Source organism: Schistocerca cancellata, chromosome 4 (genome assembly GCF_023864275.1).
Source record: "Schistocerca cancellata isolate TAMUIC-IGC-003103 chromosome 4, iqSchCanc2.1, whole genome shotgun sequence".
Lineage (NCBI taxonomy): Eukaryota > Metazoa > Arthropoda > Insecta > Orthoptera > Acrididae > Schistocerca > Schistocerca cancellata.
Genome location: NC_064629.1, coordinates 921187613 through 921208812, shown reverse-complemented (window position 1 = coordinate 921208812; position 21200 = coordinate 921187613). Strand labels below are relative to the sequence as shown.

The 21200-nt window shown below is 45.2% G+C and overlaps 1 protein-coding gene across 2 annotated transcripts in view; it reads left to right on the top strand.

Annotated features, from left to right (window-relative positions):
* The window catches only part of LOC126185098 (facilitated trehalose transporter Tret1-like), a 359029-nt gene that overhangs the window by 187850 nt on the left and 149979 nt on the right, over positions 1–21200 (top strand). The window lies entirely within an intron of this gene.

Genomic DNA, 21200 nt, shown 5'->3' with positions numbered 1-21200 from the left:
GACTCCCTGCTGGTCAGGGTAGGGTTAGCCAAGCACGAAGACAAGCAGTAGAAACTCTAACCGTATGTGGGTGGGCACTATCATCCTGAAAAATAAGCCCAGGATGGTTTGACGTTAAGGACAACAAAACGGGGAATAGAATATCTTCGGCGTACCGCTGTGCTGTAAGGGTGCAGCGGATTACAGCCAAGAGGTCCCGCTATGAAAAGAAGTCGCACCCCAGACCATCACTCCCAGCAATTGGGCCGTATGGCGGACGACAGCCAGGCTGGTATTCCACTGCTGTCCGGGGTGTCTCCAGACACGACTTCGTTGGCCATCGGCGCTCAGTTCGAAACGGAATTCCATTTGGTAGTGCCTCAGCTAATCAAATACATCATCTTTGTCACAATCATAACAGATTCCGTGAATTTTCCACAGGCAATCAACTCCTGCAGCTAGGCCACCTAATATACCAACAAAACAATAAGTGTCGACCATCCCACTTCTTATACGTAGACAGTGAACAAGGTTATGGCCGTGTATCAAAATTCAGTCAACCTGACTGTCGACAATCAGGAGTGATGGTCTGGGGTGCCATTACTTTTCTTAACAGAACCCCTTTGGTTGTCATCAGCTGCACCCTAACAGCACAGCGATACGTTGACGATATCCTACTCCCCGTTTTGCTGCACTTCATGGCAAGCCATCCTGGGCTTACATTTCAGTAAGATAATGCCCAGCCGCTATCTACGTGTTTCCCGTATCCTACCTCGACCAGAAAGGCCGCCGGATCTGTCCCCAGTTAAGAACGTTTGTAGCATTATGGCCAGGGCCCCCCAACCAGTTCGGAATTTTGAGGATCTAACGCGTCAGTTACACAGAATTTGGCACGATATCCCTCAGGAGGACATCCAACAAATCTATCAATCAATACCGAGCAGAATAATTGCTTGCATAAGGATCAGAGGTGGCCCAACAAGATATTGATTTGCTCAATTTGTGAAACTCTTTCCCTTGAATCATTCAGCCAATTTTTTCCTCGAAATTCGTGTCACATGTTTGTCTGTGCATACACATCACATCTATCGATTTATTTCCCATTCCGATAATTCCTTCGTGGTGTGTCGTGGTTTTTTTTATTTTTTTAAATTTTTTTTAGAGTGAGTGTACGCTCGCAAAAAAAAACAAGAAAATTCATTAACAAGAAATCCAGGATGATACTTTTATACAAACACGTGCAGCCATTTGGTTAAAAGGGTTGATACATTCATTTCAGTTTTCCATCGTGAGTGGAGATTAACTGCAGTTACGCCTGGCGCTGCAGTCCGGAACCGCGGGACTGCTACGGTCGCAGGTTCGAATCCTGCCTCGGGCATGGGTGTGTGTGATGTCCTTAGGTTAGTTAGGTTTAAGTAGTTCCAAGTTCTAGGATGTTGAGTCCCATAGTGCTCAGAGCCATTTGAACCATTTTGAGTTACGCCTGGCCGAATCCAATAGCAGCCATTTACAGACTTTCCTTTCGTATTTTGTAAATCCTTTGTCGTCTCGCAGTTTTCGGGCGTTAGAGTACACGGGGTGAACGTGAACTCCGCTGACAAAAGTTAGGAGGTTGTTCAGGGATATTTTCTGAGTATTTTAGTATAAGGGGTCCTTAGTCTCCGGTGGTTCATTACAGAGTAATTTACATTTCGTTTGATTTATTACCCCTTTTGATATCTGTGTCTGTATTGCAATGAAAATAACTGCACGATAGTGAAAATGTCGACGGCAGGAGATGTGTGTCTTCGTTGGAAGCAAACTTGTTTCATTCACTTACGGTTATTGCCGCTGGCAACAGTAATTTCTACTTTAATCTACTCCCTGGAACATGCATTCAATAATGCTCTTTTCTAACTCGTGTTACGTTTTCCGGCAGTGTAAATTGTAATTTTACAGTCATACATACCAGTATTTATTGGTTCACTGATGAAGAATTGCTAAAGTTTCGGATGCAGAAGTGGTATGATGCGGTTTCCATCACTACTGAACAGCTCAGCATAGCATCTTTGTGCTGCTCTTCAACTGCATTCACTGAACCCCTAAACAATACCTGCATCGGCTAACTCTTCATCAGTAAACACGTCCTTTGCTGTGTATCACTGTTAACGTATTACGTGTTTAACACAAGTAACACAGCCGTAAAAAAGAACAAGGCAGAATCAAGCAGTACTGAATGGAATCTTGGAGGAAAAGAGTGACTGGGCATTAGCTGTTATTAACAACAAGACGCGAAAGTGAACGGAACAAGTTTGTTACCAAACAAGTCACACAGCCCCTGCCGTCAATATTTGTACTGTAGTGCGGATGCACTGCCTCAAGGACTGTATTCAGCGGTACCAAGGTATACCGTGTTATATATGAGGGGTTACAGAGTTAGTGATTCATTTGCCACGGTCATCGGCGATCAGATGGTGTTCATAATGCTTATGTGTGCACCCTGTATTATGACTCTGCAGGCAGTAAGTGTGCTGACTTTAGAGGGGAAGAGTGCTTGTAACTTTCATTCTAGGTTACAACCATGCCACGCGGACAACCAGGTACTCATGCTGAACAGCTTCAGCCATTTGAATGGGGCCGCATTGTGCACCTATGGGGCGCAACGTATCGATGGCATGTCGCTGCTTTCAGCAGTGATCTTCGGAACACTCCTTTGGACCAGGTTCTGGACTTGCACGTAATACAGACTCACGCCTAGATCGACGCATTGTGCGAGCAGCAGTGGCCAACTGAACATCATCCAGGAGCGAAATCTGGTCACATGTTGCACCTACACGTCATCAACTGCTCGGATCACGTGAGCCTCTGGGCCAGGCTACCACTAACACCACGACGCCGACAAACATAGCTACTCTGGTATCGTGAAAGGACTGACTGCAGAGTGGAATGGAACTCTGTTGTCTTCGGTGAAGAGAGTAAATTCTGTCTGTGTACTAGTGATGAACGTATACGCGGTAAGCTGTCTATTCCAGATTGCATTCGCTCACGACACGCAGATTTCACGCTGTAGATCTCCATCAGCTACATCTCGCGGTCGCTTTTAGTGTGTCTCCAGGGTGAAGCAATCATTGCCCGCTGCATTGTACATGCTGTTATTCCCGTGCTGCTGTCATTTCCTAGACCGGGAAATGATATGTTTTCTTCATTAGATCAATGCACGTCCACATTGGCTGCTGGAACGCAACGTGCTCTGCTCTTCTTGGTGTAAAAAAACTGCCTTGGCCAACAGTATCACCAGATCTCTCGCCAATTTAACACGTATCGGGCGTGATGAAGCCGAAACATACTCGTTCTCCAGGACTTGCAAGAACCATTGCCGAATTGCAATAAAAGGCGCAAGATGCTTAGGACAATCTACTGCAGGGTGCCATTCGTTACCTTAATGTTCGTTGGCCTGCGAGAATACACGCCTCTGTGTTATTGCCAGAAGTGAAAGGGGGGGGGGGGGGGGGGGGGAGCGGCAAGAGTGGGAACTCTATGTACTAACGTGACTGTTTGGACAGCTTGTACTGTGATACGTGTGTTTTTTTGGTCTGATTTGTTATCATATACTCCTAGAATGATGAGGTACCTGTCACGTCATTCGTCAATAAACAGACCTTGTCCTTGACGGTGCTGCATTTTTTTTCCGGCAGTATGTTTTCAGTGCGGTATCAATACGAAGATAAATGGAAGTAATAAATCAAACTAAATACAATTACTCCGTAACAAGTCGCAGCAGAGCACTGATTCTTTATATTTTGTCAAAGTTTCGAGAACATACCTTCACCGAAGAGTCAAGCAGTATATTGCTCCCTCCTACGTATATCTCGCGAAGAGACCATGAGGATAAAATCAGAGAGATTAGAGCCCACACAGAGGCATACCGACAATCCTTCTTTCCACGAACAATAAGAGACTGGAATAGAAGGGAGAACCGATAGAGGTACTCAAGGTATCCTCCGCCACACACCGTCAGTTGGCTTGCGGAGTATGGATGTAGATGTAGATGTAGATACATCAAAATTCTCAGAAAATATCCCCGAACAATCTCTAAAGTTTTGTTGGTGAACTTCGGGGTTCACGCTGTATAACGTTTGCCATACATTTATGGCAAAATTATTCGGTGTACTCTGCAGAAAACTGCGCTACCTAGAGATCTGCTGCAATCTGGCTGTATAATTATTGTAACTGAAAAATAATTTACGTTACAACTGTTGAAAATTACAACATACAGAAAGGATATACTGAAAAAATGAAATGATATTTAGAACTCTGTGCCAGCAACAAATCTATTCGACTGCAAAGGGGGCAGCATGGTGGACAAGTAGTAGTGGCCGAAGTATGACAGCTACATTGCCGTGCAGCAAAACAGAGAAACATCAAGTGTGTCTCTGGGGCATCATTGGACGCGATATCAAGTTTCAACTCCTACGTATAGAGAGCAATATGGACAGTAACAGATACACTGGAGAGGTTTCAAAGCTCGAGACACTGCCCTTCATTCAGACAACACAGCATTTCACACGGTCACTTGTAGCGAGGTACGTGCAAACCTTTTCCATAGCTCCCTTGACTTTCACCTTGTTCGTCGCTGTCCTCCAGCATCCACTGTTGATTCTTTGTGGTTGGTGATTGGTTCGTTTTAGGGAAAGAAACCGGCCGAGCCCTTTCATAGTGTCACATAGAAGAAGGTGTAATTAGATGAATGACGAACACTAACTTCACTTAACAAAGGTTTATTCAGCACTTCCACATACAAGAGCGCGGAGCGAACCGCCTCCTGCCAGAACACATAGGTATATATACAGTTACAGAACATTCCAGTACTATGATTCTTGACGTTTGTGAATACTTCTCGAATGTACTCGAACCGAATATAGAATTTAAAATTTTCAGTGCAGGTGAGTTTTGAACTGACGACCCTCAATGCAACACTTTAACATCATAACCACTACACCACGATGACTGTGCTACACGGTTTCTTATGCGACATTGCTCCCTTCTTAAGAGAACAGCGTCTCGGCGCTACGTCCTCCTAGTCCGGGAACGAGTCATCGGTCCTGCATACTCCGACTCCCAATGACTGATGTTCACCCTGGCGGTGATCTTAAAACTTCCTTTGCCGCTACGCTCTTCGTCACCTTCCCGCTTGTTGCCTGTCGCTGGAGCTTCTAAATTACCCTCGGTTGCAGGATCCTTATAGGGCTTCATTCGAAGGACATGGACCGTATCTCTGATCTTTCGTCGTCTTGTGTCGGGGTCGAAATCTTCAACTGCATAAGTAACATGAGACAACTGTTTTACAACCTTATAAGTAGTGTCTGAGGAGCTTGTCAGAGAGAGACCAACCTTCCGGACAGGAGTGAAGATCGAGACGAGGTCACCAGGCTGGTAGACAACAGGGCGGTGGTTCGCGTCGTACCTTCGGGGATCGTCTTCTTGAGCCTGCAGCGTGCGAAGTCGAGCTAACTGCCTAGCTTCCTCAGCTCTTGTTAACACCTGGCCGATGTAGTCGTCGTCCACGTCATCAGGATGTAACGGAAGCCCAGTGTCTATCGTCGTAGTCGCCTCACGTTCATGCACCAGGAAAAATGGCGTAAAGCCTGTAGTGTCTCGTTTGGCGGTGTTGAAGGCAAACGTCACGAAAGGTAGCACCTCATCCTAGTTCCTCTGCTCGAGTGCGAGAGGTACTGGGATCGATAACCCAGCGTCTCTACCAGAATAATGTCATGTAGAAGAAGGTGTAATTAGATGAATGACGAACACTAACTTCACTTAACGAAGGTTTATTCAGCACTTGCACATACAAGAGCGCCGAGCGAACTGCCTCTGGCCAGAACATATACGGTATATATACAGTTACAGAACATACCAGTACAATGATTCTTGACATTTGTGGTTACTTCTAGAATATACTCGAACCAAATATAGAAATTACAATTTTACAGTTCAGGGGAGCTTTGAACTCACGACCGTCGATGCACCAGTCTCGTATTATAACCGCTACACCACGGTGACAGTGCTGCTCAGTTTCTTCTGCGACAATAGGAACCATCCCGGCATTTGCCTGGAGCGATTTAGGGACAACACGGTAAACCTAAATCAGGATGGCCAGACGCTGGTTTGAACTGTCGTCCTCCCGAATGCAAATCGAGTGTGCTAACCACTGCGCCACCTCGCTCGGTAATTCTTTGTAGCCTCGGACACAAATCGCTGTGAAAGAGAATGAACACTAACTTATAGAGGTCAATTTTTAATCCTGTCTGTTACATGTCAACAATGAACGACATTTGTATAACGCAGTCATACATTGTCATGCAAATAATTTCTGATTTAAAGTAGGCTACATTTCAATAAAATGTATCCATCTTGGAGGTGGAATTTTCAAACCATTCGATACTCATAGTGGAGGGCAACGTAACCGAATGACGACAAGTTGCACTCCATTGCAGTTCGACTGCAGCAAGAAATCCAGGCAAAGGCAACTGCCTCAATTGCTAAAGTTCTTCTTTATTATTCCTTATAATCACATCTAGCCAGTTTCAGTTCGCAGGACTGTTTTCAAGCGCCTTGGTCAGAATATGCAAGCAGAACATGAAGTATATTTGGTAGTGCCGCAGCTAATCAAATACATCATCGTTGTCACAATCATCACAGATGCCTTGAATTTTCTACAGATGGCAGCTTTTGAACCTAGGCCACCTGCTACGCCAACAACACAAGGGTCGATCGTCCCTCTTCTTACACGTAGGTAATGAACAAGGCTATGACTGTATGCATTTTCGGTCAAGTGCATCCGCCTAATTGCATCCTTTGTGACTAAGGGATCATCCTCTATAAAAATAAATAACACCCACCCTCGCATTGTCCACAAAACTGCTGGCATGCCCCAAGGTTCCGTCCAATCACCTCACTTTCATTTCCCAGAAACAGGTGACATCCCAACACCCTTCCTTCTCATGTACCTACTCCAGTTTGCTGATGACACCACTTTCTTGCTCTTCCACGCAACCCACCATTCTCACCAACGATCCGTTCACTTTCTGTTGTAACCTTTGATATCTTTCCATCGACCATGCAGAATCGCAGCCAATAATTACGGGAAAGAAACGTCTATAGTTTCTACTAAAAATCTTTAGCCAACAGTCCACAAATGTTCATGCCACCTAATCAAAACGCTAAAATACACAGGACTCACACTTAATCAGACCTGCTTGGGATGTCCATCTAATAGCTATTCAAAAGAGAGTCCACAATATACTGACATGACTGCCACTACCAATCGTCCTAAAACGGGGGCTAAATCCGACTACAATCATCAAGACATCCAAGAGCGTCATTTCCCCTATCCTCACTTATGCAAATATAACAAGGACCTCGGCTACTCCCAGGGCCCACCATTCGCTCCAAATAATTAAACGACATGCACGGCACCTCAGTTTCTGTACGCGGCCGCCCACCAATATCCTGTGCCCCTTCTTAAATACGCAAAACATTTCTCACTATCTATGTCTCCCATCAACGTGAGTCATAATATTCTAGCGTAATCCCCAACGCTGAGAACCTTAGTCCGAAGCCACACCTCTATGAGCGTACCCTATCTTTCTTTTATCCCCAAACACTCCATATCTTTTCACAGGGCAATTATAACTTATCCCTCGCCCACACCATTTAATAATTCAAAAATGTTCAAATGTGTGTGAAATCTTATGGGACTTAACTGCTAAGGTCATCAGTCCCCAAGCTTACACACTACTTAATCTAAATTATCCTAAGGACAAACACACACACCCATGCCCGGGGGATGACTCGAACCTTCGCCGAGACCAGCCGCACAGTCCATGACATTTAATAATTCCTAACATGCATTCATCCTACTAACTATAGCCTACCCCATCTGTCCCAATCCAAATAGAGGCTCCAAATTACATTCTTCGTACCCGTATGAAACCTGCTTCACAACCAACTTCCTATATCTCAACAATCAGTTGCTTCTTCCAAGTGAACCACACATCCTTTTTCATATACCTTTCTCTCTGCTACCTTCGACACAGGAGCCATTTATCGACGTTTACCAGGATTCACTACCATCACTAACTTCATCACTGAGCAAAAGAAACGTTCATCACCAAGGTCACGACATGTAAACTACTTAAAAAATGTGAATCCACGCTTACTTGGCTAGTTGCACTGATCCACACCACTCGGGATATGAATATCCAAGAAGGAGAAAGTGAACTTAAATTTTCAGTGCAGTTCATTTGAGTGCGCTGTATCTCCAAACACAAACAATATTCAGTTTGTCTACTGATTGCAAAGGCTGTTTCAAGCTTACAGGTGAACCACACAGCAAGCATATTTTTGTAATTTTTTTATGTTTGTGGTACGTGAAGTACAGAACACAAATATACCTCTCTCATAGCAGTTACAGGCACGAAACCTGGCATGACAAAGGAGAATGCTCTATCAGCATTTACGCCTAGCGTAAAATACAAAAAGACAAAAAAAATTAATTTGTAATTTTCAATTATACAATCTTGAATAAGAATCTCTTAAACAGTACCGGTAGTTAAGATTTTTTCTTTTCGTAATGAAGACTGGATTTTTGTGTGCAATACATACTGTCCAATCACATTGTGACCATCTGTCACAAGCCTGAATAACCACCTTTCGCAGCGCGGGATGTGCAAGCAGGGGGAGACGAGGTTCTGGAAGATGCCGACCAGGATGTGGAGCCATGCCGAATCCAGGCCGTGGCCAGCTGTGGTACGTTTCTAGGTCCATCCATGGCGAGAATAGTCCGACAGGTAGATGCCGTGTTTCTTGACTTCCGCAAGGCGTTCGATACAGTTCCCCACAGTCGTTTAATGAACAAAGTAAGAGCATATGGACTATCAGACCAATCGTGTGATTGGACTGAAGAGTTCCTAGATAATAGGACGCAGCATGTCATTCTCAATGGAGAGAAGTCTTCCGAAGTAAGAGTGATTTCAGGTGTGCCGCAGGGGAGTGTCATGAGACCGTTGCTATTCACAATATACATAAATAACCTTGTGGATGACATCGGAAGTTCACTGAGGCTTTTTGCAGATGATGCTGGGGTGTATCGAGAGGTTGTAACAATGGAAAATTGTACTGAAATGCAGGAGGATCGGCAACGAATTGACGTATGGTGCAGGGAATGGCAATTGAATCTGAATGCAGACAAGTGTAATGTGCTGCGAATACATAGAAAGAAATATCCTTTATCATTTAGCCACAATATAGCAGGTCAGCAACTGGAAGCAGTTAATTCCATAAATTATCTGGGAGTAGGCATTAGGAGTGATTTAAAATGGAATGATCATATAAAGCTGAACGTCGGTCAAGCAGATGCCAGACTGAGATTCATTGGAAGAATCCTAAGGAAATGCAATCCGAAAACAAAGGAAGTAGGTTACAGTACACTTGTTCGCCCACTGCTTGAATATTGCTCACCAGTGTGGGAACCGTACCAGATAGGGTTGATAGAAGAGATAGATAAGATCGGTGGGAACCGTACCAGATAGGGTGATAGAGAAGATCCAACGGAGAGCAGCACGCTTCGTTACAGGATCATTTAGTAATCGCGGAGGCGTTACGGAGATGATAGATAAACTCCAGTGGAAGACTTTGGAGGATAGACGCTCAGTAGCTCGGTGCGGTCTTTTGTTGAAGTTTCGAGAACATGCCTTCACCGAGGAGTCAAGCAGTATATTGCTCCCTCCTACGTATATCTCTCGAAGAGACCACGAGGATAATATCAGAGAGATTAGAGCCCACACAGAGGCATACCGACAAGCTTTCTTTCCACGAACAATACGAGACTGGAACAGAAGGGAGAACCGGTAGTGGTACTCAAAGTACCCTCCGCCACACACCTTCAGGTGGCTTGCGGAGTATGGATGTAGATGTAGAACGAAATGGTCCCACAGAATCTCGATTCGATTTAAATCCGGGGAGTTTGGTGGCCAGGGGAATAAGGTAAACTCATACAGGTGCTCTTCGAACCACGCGCGTACACTGCGAGCTGCGAGATACGTCCCATTGTCCTGCTGGTAGATGCCATCGTGCCGAGGAAAAACTAACTGCGTGGACATCGTCCACAAGGATAGAGCTATATTTGTGCCTTCCACAACCACAACGCTCCATCATCCGGCCTAAGCCCTACCGACGACTGTTCCACGATGTTTGCGTTCTACGTTTCGCGCCGTACGCGCCAATGGCCATCCATCCGATGTAATATAAAACGTGATTCATCTGAAAAGGACACCTGTCGCCATTCTGGTTGCGGTATTGGCGTGCAAATTCCAGCCTCCGTCGCTGATGAACGGCAATCAGCACGGGTGCCTGCTGCGGAGGCTCAGAGGCAGCAACGTTCGCTGAAGACACTGTCAGTGGGTCCTCGGCTCATCTGGGCGGTCTGTTCTCAACAGGTGCACGTCTATTCGCCCGGGCACATCCCCGCAGCCGTCGCTCGCCCCTGTCATCTGTGGCCCGTGGTGCACCACAGCAGCCTCTTTGGATAGCACCACTCTGCCATGCATGGCACACTTTAACTACGGCGCCACGCGAACAGTTTACAGACTTAACCGTTTCCGAAATGCTTCTGCTCTTCACCAGAAAGCCAATGATCATACCCTTTTGGACACCAGATAAATCGCTCCGTTTCCTCATTACGAAATCGACTGCACTGTTTCCCGCATCCCCCCCATCCCCCCCCCCCCTCTCCGACACGCTTTGTATAGCCTCCACTGCTAGTGCTGTCACTTACCGTCTGTGAATGGTTACTGCACGTTGACGTCGAACATAGGTGGTGGTCACATTAATGTGACTGGACCGTGTATAGCTAGAAACAAGAGACGTGCATTTTTTTTTATAAAAATAACTATAAGGTGTGTTAATTAGCATATATTTCGTGAATTTTATATTTAAATGCCGTAGGTATTCGAACTGAATGGAAAAAAAACGGAAAAAGTAATGACCAAAACGAGACTCGATCTAGCGATTACCAGTTTCATGCGCCTTGTGTATTCTACATCTACATCTACATCTACATGGTTACTCTGCAATTCACATTTAAGTGCTTGGCAGAGGGTTCATCGAACCACACTCATACTATCTCTCTACCATTCCACTCCCGAACAGCGCGCGGGAAAAACGAACACCTAAACCTTTCTGTTCGAGCTCTGATTTCTCTTATTTTATTTTGATGATCATTCCTATCTATGTAGGTTGGGCTCAACAAAATATTTTCGCATTCGGAAGAGAAAGTTGGTGACTGAAATTTCGTAAATAGATCTCGCCGCGACGAAAAACGTCTTTGCTTTAGTGACTTCCACCCCAACTCGCGTATCATATCTGCCACACTCTCTCCCCTATTACGTGATAAAACAAAACGAGCTGCCCTTTTTTGCACCCTTTCGATGTCCTCCATCAATCCCACCTGGTAAGGATCCCACACCGCGCAGCAATATTCTAACAGAGGACGAACGTGTGTAGTGTAAGCTGTCTCTTTAGTGGACTTGTTGCATCTTCTAAGTGTCCTGCCAATGAAACCAACCTTTGGCTCGCCTTACCCACAATATTATCTAAGTGGTCTTTCCAACTGAAGTTGTTCGTAATTTTTACACCCAGGTACTTAGTTGAATTGACAGCCTCGAGAATTGTACTATTTATCGAGTAATCGAATTCTAACGGATTTCTTTTGGAAGTCATGTGGATCACATCGCACTTTTCGTTATTTAGCGTCAACTGCCACCTGCCACACCATACAGCAATCTTTTCTAAATCGCTTTGCAACTGATACTGGTCTTCAGATGAACTTACTAGACGGTAAATTACAGCATCATCTGCGAACAACCTAAGAGAGCTGCTCAGATTGTCACCCAGGTCATTTATATAGATCAGGAACAGCAGAGGTCCCAGGACGCTTCCCTGGGGAACACCTGATATCACTTCAGTTTTACTCATGATTTGCCGTCTATTACTATGAACTGCGACCTTCCTGACAGGAAATCACGAATCCAGTCGCACAACTGAAACGATACCCCATAGGCCCGCAGCTTGATTAGAAGTCGCTTGTGAGGAACGGTGTCAAAAGCTTTCCGGAAATCTAGAAATACGGAATCAACTTGAGATCCCCTGTCGATAGCGGCCATTACTTCGTGCGAATAAAGAGCTAGCTGCGTTGCACAAGAACGATGTTTTCTGAAACCATGCTGATTACGTATCAATAGATCGTTCCCTTCAAGGTGATTCATAATGTTTGAATAAGGTATATGCTCCAAAACCCTACTGCAAACCGACGTCAATGATATAGGTCTGTGGCCGGCCGAAGTGGCCGTGCGGTTAAAGGCGCTGCAGCCTTGAACCGCAAGACCGCTACGGTCGCAGGTTCGAATCCTGCCTCGGGCATGGATGTTTGTGATGTCCTTAGGTTAGTTAGGTTTAAGTAGTTCTAAGTTCTAGGGGACTAATGACCTCAGCAGTTGAGTCCCATAGTGCTCAGAACCATTTGAACCATTTTTTGATATAGGTCTGTAGTTCGATGGATTACTCCTACTACCCTTCTTAAACACTGGTGCGACCTGCGCAATTTTCCAATCTGTAGGTACAGATCTATCGGTGAGCGAGCGGTTGTATATGATTGCTAAGTAGGGAGCTATTGTATCAGCGTAATCTGAAAGGAACCTAATCGGTATACAATCTGGACCTGAAGACTTGCCCGTATCAAGCGATTTGAGTTGCTTCGCAATCCCTAAGGTATCTACTTCTAAGAAACTCATGCTAGCAGCTGTTAGTGTTTCAGATTCTGGAATATTCCATTCGTCTTCCCTGGTGAAGGAATTTCGGAAAACTGCGTTCAATAACTCCGCTTTACCGGCACAGTCGTCGGTAACAGTACCATCGGCACTGCGCAGCGAAGGTATTGACTGCATCTTGCCGCTTGTGTACTTTACATACGACCAGAATTTCTTCGTATTTTCTACCAAATTTCGAGACAATGTTTCGCTGTGGAGCCTATTAAAGGCATCTCGCATTGAAGTCCGTGCCAAATTTCGCGCGTGTGTAAATTTTAGCCAATCTTCGGGATTTCGCGTTCTTCTGAACTTCGCATGCTTTTTACGTTGCCTCTGCAACAGCGTTCGGACCTGTTTTGTACCATGGGGGATCAGTTCCATCTCTTACCAATTTATGAGGTATGAATCTCTCAATTGCTGTTGCTACTATATCTTTGAATTTGAGCCACATCACGTCTACACTTCATGGAAAACTCTCGTACAATATTTGATTCTACCTGGAATCGAACCCAAGCCCCACACACAGTGAGCGAGCGCTCTACCAGAGTGTCACACTCCTTGTCGAAATATACACTCCTGGAAATTGAAATAAGAACACCGTGAATTCATTGTCCCAGGAAGGGGAAACTTTATTGACACATTCCTGGCGTCAGATACATCACATGATCACACTGACAGAACCACAGGCACATAGACACAGGCAACAGAGCATGCACAATGTCGGCACTAGTACAGTGTATATCCACCTTTCGCAGCAATGCAGGCTGCTATTCTCCCATGGAGACGATCGTAGAGATGCTGGATGTAGTCTTGTGGAACGGCTTGCCATGCCATTTCCACCTGGCGCCTCAGTTGGACCAGCGTTCGTGCTGGACGTGCAGACCGCGTGAGACGACGCTTCATCCTGTCCCAAACATGCTCAATGGGGGACAGATCCGGAGATCTTGCTGCCAAGGGTAGTTGACTTACGCCTTCTAGAGCACGTTGGGTGGCACGGGATACATGCGGACGTGCATTGTCCTGTTGGAACAGCAAGTTCCCTTGCCGGTCTAGGAATGGTAGAACGATGGGTTCGATGACGGTTTGGATGTACCGTGCACTATTCAGTGTCCCCTCGACGATCACCAGTGGTGTACGGCCAGTGTAGGAGATCGCTCCCCACACCATGATGCCGGGTGTTGGCCCTGTGTGCCTCGGTCGTATGCAGTCCTGATTGTGGCGCTCTCCTGCACGGCGCCAAACACGCATACGACCATCATTGGCACCAAGGCAGAAGCGACTCTCATCGCTGAAGACGACACGTCTCCATTCGTCCCTCCATTCACGCCTGTCGCGACACCACTGGAGGCGGGCTGCACGATGTTGGGGCGTGGGCGGAAGACAGCCTAACGGTGTGCGGGACCGTAGCCCAGCTTCATGGAGACGGTTGCGAATGGTCCTCGCCGATACCCCAGGAGCAACAGTGTCCCTAATTTGCTGGGAAGTGGCGGTGCGGTCCCCTACGGCACTGCGTAGGATCCTACGGTCTTGGCGTGCATCCGTGCGTCGCTGCGGTCCGGTCCCAGGTCGACGGGCACGTGCACCTTCCGCCGACCACTGGCGACAACATCGATGTACTGTGGAGACCTCACGCCCCACGTGTTGAGCAATTCGGCGGTACGTCCACCCAGCCTCCCGCATGCCCACTATACGCCCTCGCTCAAAGTCCGTCAACTGCACATACGGTTCACGTCCACGCAGTCGCGGCATGCTACCAGTGTTAAAGACTGCGATGGAGCTCCGTATGCCACGGCAAACTGGCTGACACTGACGGCGGCGGTGCACAAATGCTGCGCAGCTAGCGCCATTCGACGGCCAACACCGCGGTTCCTGGTGTGTCCGCTGTGCCGTGCGTGTGATCATTGCTTGTACAGCCCTCTCGCAGTGTCCGGAGCAAGTATGGTGGGTCTGACACACCGGTGTCAATGTGTTCTTTTTTCCATTTCCAGGAGTGTATTTACCTTCCGTTAGCATACTAAACACTGTCGGAAAACTTCAAAGTCCATTTTATCGAAAATTTTTGAGAGCTGCATCAAACTGCTTTGGGAAAGGTATATTTGAGTTCTGAACTTCACGTGCCATAAATATAAAAAGTTATGGAAATCCGACTGCCGTGTCATCCCCTTGTTAAATCGTGCAGGCACTGTCACTTTACGGCAGGCAAGGCTGTCAGTTTGGCAAGTTGCCTGCCGAATCGGCATGGACCACAAAGTCTCCGTTTAAACAATCAGCTGATGTCGTTAGAGTCAAAACATTGATTACCTCCTTCTTAGTAGACACCTCAGATACGTATAGATTTCGGGTTCTGTGTACCCTGATGAAAATGGAACATAATTACGCACTGCCTTTTTGAGAAAGTGGGAGAACTCTGTCGACCCTGAAGGTACGAAACCGATTCTACACGATTAATCTGACCTCAAGACGATCATTAGAAACAACAGTATAAACGCAAGCACCGTTGTGAGCGAAAGAAATAGGTAAGGCACAGCCTGAAACGGAACCTGAATAAAAGGTGTATTGTTCTCTTCACTGAGAAGTACAGGGTTTGTCTGACGCCTGACCATCCTCGTAGAAGATTGTGGGGCGGCCAGGTAGCAGTGCATGACTTATAGATTTCCACGAGTTTAGCAAGGAGTTTTCCCCTGTATCATGCACGGTTGTCGGACAACTCTCATCGCTGTCGAAGGTAATGTGAGGACTGCGCAATATCGAGACAGGATTCTCCAAATTGCTGTCCAGCCGTACTGTCAACATTTCGTCAATGGGCTTTCTTTCGAGGCTATAACGCACGAGCATACTACGCCCACCTCCTAAACACCTTTCTCCAGGACGCAAAAATCAACCGAATGGAGTAGTACGTGGCATCCGCTGGCACTAATCAGACGAAGCGTTCTACCGACCAGTTACAACTCTTATTGGATATCCCACACGAGGGCCGCCGTCGAAGAGGGGGATGGGCTTTAGCAGCAACTACTCGACTTCTGGAATGACAGCGAGGATCCTGTCACAGATTTGCACTTTGTAACAGGCTACCTTAGGTAATTCTATCGTCTCTATGTTACAGTTAAGTTATTTCATTTTGTTGATCAGGCTCATATTTTTCGTTTCCAGTTCGACCTGTATTGAAGCTCACACGTTCACTGACATGCGGGTTGTGTAAAACTTTATTTCAGCAGTTTATACACTATATGATAAAAACTATTCGAATACGTATTAGTGGACATTAATATGTGGTGTGTCCACTCTTCGCCTTTATGACGCCTTGAACTCTGCTGGGGACACTTTCAATGCGGTGTCTCAATGTCTGAGGAGGAAAGACAGTCCATTCTTCCAGAAGAGCCACAACCAGAGAAGGTAATGAAGTTGGACGCTGGGATCTGGAGCGATGTCTACGATCTAACTCATCACAGTAGTATTCTAGTGGGTTCAGTAAGGGTTTTGGGCAGGCTAGTCCATTTCAGGAATATTATTGTCCACAAACCATTGCTTTACAGATGCTGCTTTATGATTGGGGGCATTATCAATGTGGTGTCACCGCCAGACACCACACTTGCTAGGTGGTAGCTTTTAAATCGGCCGCGGTCCGCTAGTATACGACGGACCCGCGTGTCGCCACTGTCAGTGATGGCAGACCGAGCGCCGCCACACGGCAGGTCTAGTGAGACGTACTAGCACTCGCCCCAGTTGTACAGCCGACTTTGCTAGCGAAGCTACATTGAGAAATACGCTCTCATTTGCCGAGACGATAGTTAGCATAGCCTTCAGCTACGTCATTTGCTACGACCTAGCAAGGCGCCATAGCATTTGATAATTATTATTGTGAAGCTTGTACAGTAACGAGAGATGTTCATCAATTGTGGATTAAAGTTAAGTATTCCAGAAGCTATGTACTATTTTTGGCTACTATAATTCCTTGTCATTTTCCAGACCTCACACCAGCCTGCGTGAGCTTTAACGCGTGCATTTCGGCCTCCTCTAGCTATACGGTGTTGGCTCTTCTGCTAACACATCAATCAAGCTGATACAATCAACGCATCCGAAATGTCCATCTGTTGTATGTAGTACACAGTGCTGTAAATTGTCATCGTATTCACCCGCATTTAGCATTTTCTTAAACGTAGGGGGACCCCACCCTAACTACTCCCTACGCACAATCATTATGGTAGCTGAACTGGCAGGTAGCACATTGGAACTCACCAATGATTCCTTCCGTTGATCTCGTGCGATTTCTTATAAATAACCTCCCTGTCCGCCTGTACATGAGATCTGCCTGGTCTCGGTTTAGCTTTGCGTTTTCATTTCATAATCAAATCATCAAAAGTCCACCTGGGCAGCTTTAGAAAGGCTGACATTTTTTACTCAGATGACATCCAATGACTAGTCTACGTACGAAGTCAGTGAGTTCTGCTGACAAACTGATTCTGTTATTATTGCTTCTCTAATGACAAAACAATAACCCCGCCTCCTGTCATATCTTCGGGTCCACCACTCGTGTTATATACTCGTCAGTCTTGCATTATATAGGGATTTACGGGCAACATTGATCAGACAGTGTGTAATCACTGTTTACCCTCAGAAATGTATAACTATATTCGTTTGTAAACAAAAGGCTGAAAAATGTTATCTTGGTTGTTACTAGTCCAGTCGCAATAGGAGGAACGTAAATACTAAATAAACAAATAAATAAAAGTCGTCCTACAGTCATGTGTTTAGTGCTAAGCTGCTGCTCTCTACCGTGCACAGTCGATATCACACACATGGCTACTCTGGTCAGTGCTTGCCTTCGTATTGAAGGGACTGTGTACTCGCTGGCGGATTACCTTGGCAGAGGGCCCGGTTCGGAGTGGATTACGCTTCGGAGTGACTTGTGCTAGCGTGTGACAACTGGTCTGCCTTGGATACTGTTTGTAGAGTACTTTTCCGTGCGTCATTACTGAGTTTAATAAACCAAGGCGTAGGGTCGACAGAAAAAGAAAGTCGTCCCGTTTACTGTGTAATGTAAGTCCTGCGTAGCCAAATGTTGTTTACGAGTCGCGTCTTCTTATACTTATACAGGCACAGGAAAAGTGAGTGGTAGAGAACTAGCAGCGCTTATCTTACAGAAGCTGCTCTGATGTCATATTTTGTTGACCACGATCTCGGTTATATTCGACGTCCTAGACAGCGGCGATGAGCTGTTACCAGGTGAATAATCGCTAAGAACGTATCAAAATGAGATAAATATGAACAAATCACCCCTTAGTTTGGAATCGACTGGTCATTGTGAAAGATTCTTAGGACTCTGTTGCTTTATTTAATCCTCCATAATACACGAAAATCAGGAAGAAATGAAATTATTATAAGGCGTCGCCATGAGAGGCTCTCCTGGACAGAGCTTGAGCTGCCTACGGCTTTCACCGGTCGGTTGTCCACGTAGAACGGATGCTGGCGCATCCAAAAAAGATAACGGTGCCAGCGGTCATATACTCTCACAAGCAGCGGCCGACGTCACAATCTCGTTCCTCCGGTTCGGCCGTTCAGATGTCGCAACAGCCTCGTAGGTACCTGACCACTTGAGCCCACGCAGGGAAAACACGTGTTCTGGAGATAGTGAAGCTAGTCTGCATCATCTCCTCTCATCATGATATGGCTCTCCTATGGTACCACAACCAACCATCAAAAAGAGATAGGATGATCTCATGTTAAATGTTGTATTGCTTTGCTTATCAAGTCTGGGTATTATACTCTGAAATGTCTGACACTCAGTATACATCAGTTTTCGATTACTTTTTTCTCTCTCTCTCTTTCTGGCAATTCGAACTTCTTCTCTGTAGAAGCTCTGAATAATGTAATTAATTATCAGATCTATAAAACTGGTTGCGTGATTTGATTGGAAACTCGTAAGGAGGCAATTGTACATCCCTAAAATAGGGCTAAGTCTAGCAGAGCCAAGAAGTTCTAAGTTGATAACCACTTTATTTACAACATCTGAAGCGTTATGTAAGCAAGAAACTACGCACCAAAGTCACAATATCACAAGAAATCAACATGTCGGCTCTGTCACGTTTACCGTTCAATTTCCGCGTTTTTGAAACATTTCTGCAAGAACATTTTTGGAAGACTGTTCCCGAAAAGACGACGTCTATTACTATTATAACTTATTTAATAAACACAGTCGTGATGACATTTAAGTTGTTGCCGGCCGAAGTGGCCGTGCGGTTAAAGGCGCTGCAGTATGGAACCGCAAGACCGCTACGGTCGCAGGTTCGAATCCTGCCTCGGGCATGGATGTTTGTGATGTACTTAGGTTAGTTAGGTTTAACTAGTTCTAGGGGACTAATGACCTCAGCAGTTGAGTCCCATAGTGCTCAGAGCCATTTTGAACCATTTAAGTTGTTAATTTTCAATTTTTATTTTTTAGATGACTAGTTTCAATCTTCTAAGAGACCATGATCAGATCTACATTCCTTGGTGACAGTAGGAAACACAATTCCTACTGTTATCAAGGAATGTAGATCTGATGATGATTTCTTGCAAGATCGAAACTTGTCATCTAAAAAATAAAAATTAACAACTTAAATGCGATCACGACTGTGTTTGTTAAATAAGTTATCTCTCCAGGAGCTGACCATCACAATCAGAATAGGAGGAGACGATGAAGTAAATAAAAACAGTAAACACGTGTGGGAAGTTACGATATCAGTAACAAGGAACTGAGGAGGAATCTACAGTACACGTAGCATTTAAGGTTGAGACAGTGTTGTTGTTCTGTAAACAATTCTGCTGTCATTCATTAATGTGTACATAACATTATTATTTCTTAAAGAGAATTAAAAATATGAAAATATAAGTGCAGTTTTCCTTCTGCGTTAGCTGCACACAGAAGTGTCTGATAAACGGTGCTAAACGACTCCTGTCCAGTTTTTGCTAAGCCATTAATTAGTACGTACGCTTCAAACAGAAATTTATTTCAGAAATTTTCAACGGAAACATTTCACTTTAATCTCTAAATTACGAGAAGCTTCTCGCTAAACAGTGTCGGGCGCGATGATGCAGTTCCTGACTTCATACTCCAGGGAAGCGAGGGACAATCCCAGTTCACCGCATGCTCTTCCCGGTTTGAGTTTCGCGTTGTTTCCTCGAGATACTTCGCATGATTTCTAAGATAGCCAATGCTATTTCATTTCTGTTTATCAAATTGAGCCTTCATTTCGACGTGATGTAAAACGCAACAGACAAGACACTTATTACAGGCATTATTCCCCCTTTCCGTTCTGGGGCTTTCCACAGTCTCAGAGAGACGCTTATCTACATCTGTATCTACGTAATTACTCTGCAATTCATACTTAAAGTTGATTAAAACAACAATCTAGATCGCAATAATATTTTATTATGACCGATTTCGGCTTCATGTAGAAGACATCTCCAGAAAATGAGCACAATCTGGCGGCTCCTCGGATGCTCAGATGGCAACACGATAGTAAACTGCTCACATTACGATCATTTCATCCTGTCTAGGATGGTGACAATAAAATATTTTCACATACGGGGGATAAACTACGGTCGCAGGTTCGATTCCTACCTCGGGCATGGATGTGTGTGGGTCCTTAGGTTAGTTAGGTTTAGGTAGTTCTTAGTTCTATGGGATTGATGACCTGAGAAGTTAAGTCCCATAGTGCTCAGAGGCATTTGAACGGAGGAGAAAGGTGGTGATAGAAATTTCGTGAAAAGATCTCGCCTTTGTTTTATTGACTGCCATTCCAACTCGCTTATCTTATCCGTGACACTCTCTCCCCTATTTTGCGATGAAGCAAAAAGAGTTGCCCTTTTTTGTGATATGAAGAAGCTAACCGCAGGCATAGGCCTGGTGTTATGTTACAGCGACACCCATTTCCTTCCAAGTCCGGTTTGCTCACCTTGAGCCACTTTTAATTAGGACTCCTCCCCGTTTACGATCTAACACAGAGCCGACAGAGAAAAGACTGAACGGTAATAATGTGGGTTTTGAGAAACTATTTCGTGCCGGTTATTGTGGGGAGTTCAAAGTTAGTAACAAATTTGTATGCCTCGTAAAAGGATCCTTCTTGCATTGAGCTACATATTGCCCAGATATAATTAACAACAGAGATGTACTGACGTTTTGTTCTCTTTGGAAATTCACGTAGTAAGCGAAATTTCTCACCAACAAAAATCTTACCTGCGTTAATTTGAAATATTTACTAAACAGACTCAGAGCCGCTGCCCATAAATGAATCTTTGTGTATATTGTCACTTCAAGAACATCTTTTTGCTAAATACGCTGAAAGAACAGACGAAGTAGCGCCATCAGACGTACACCACAGTTAAGTAAAAATATAGATG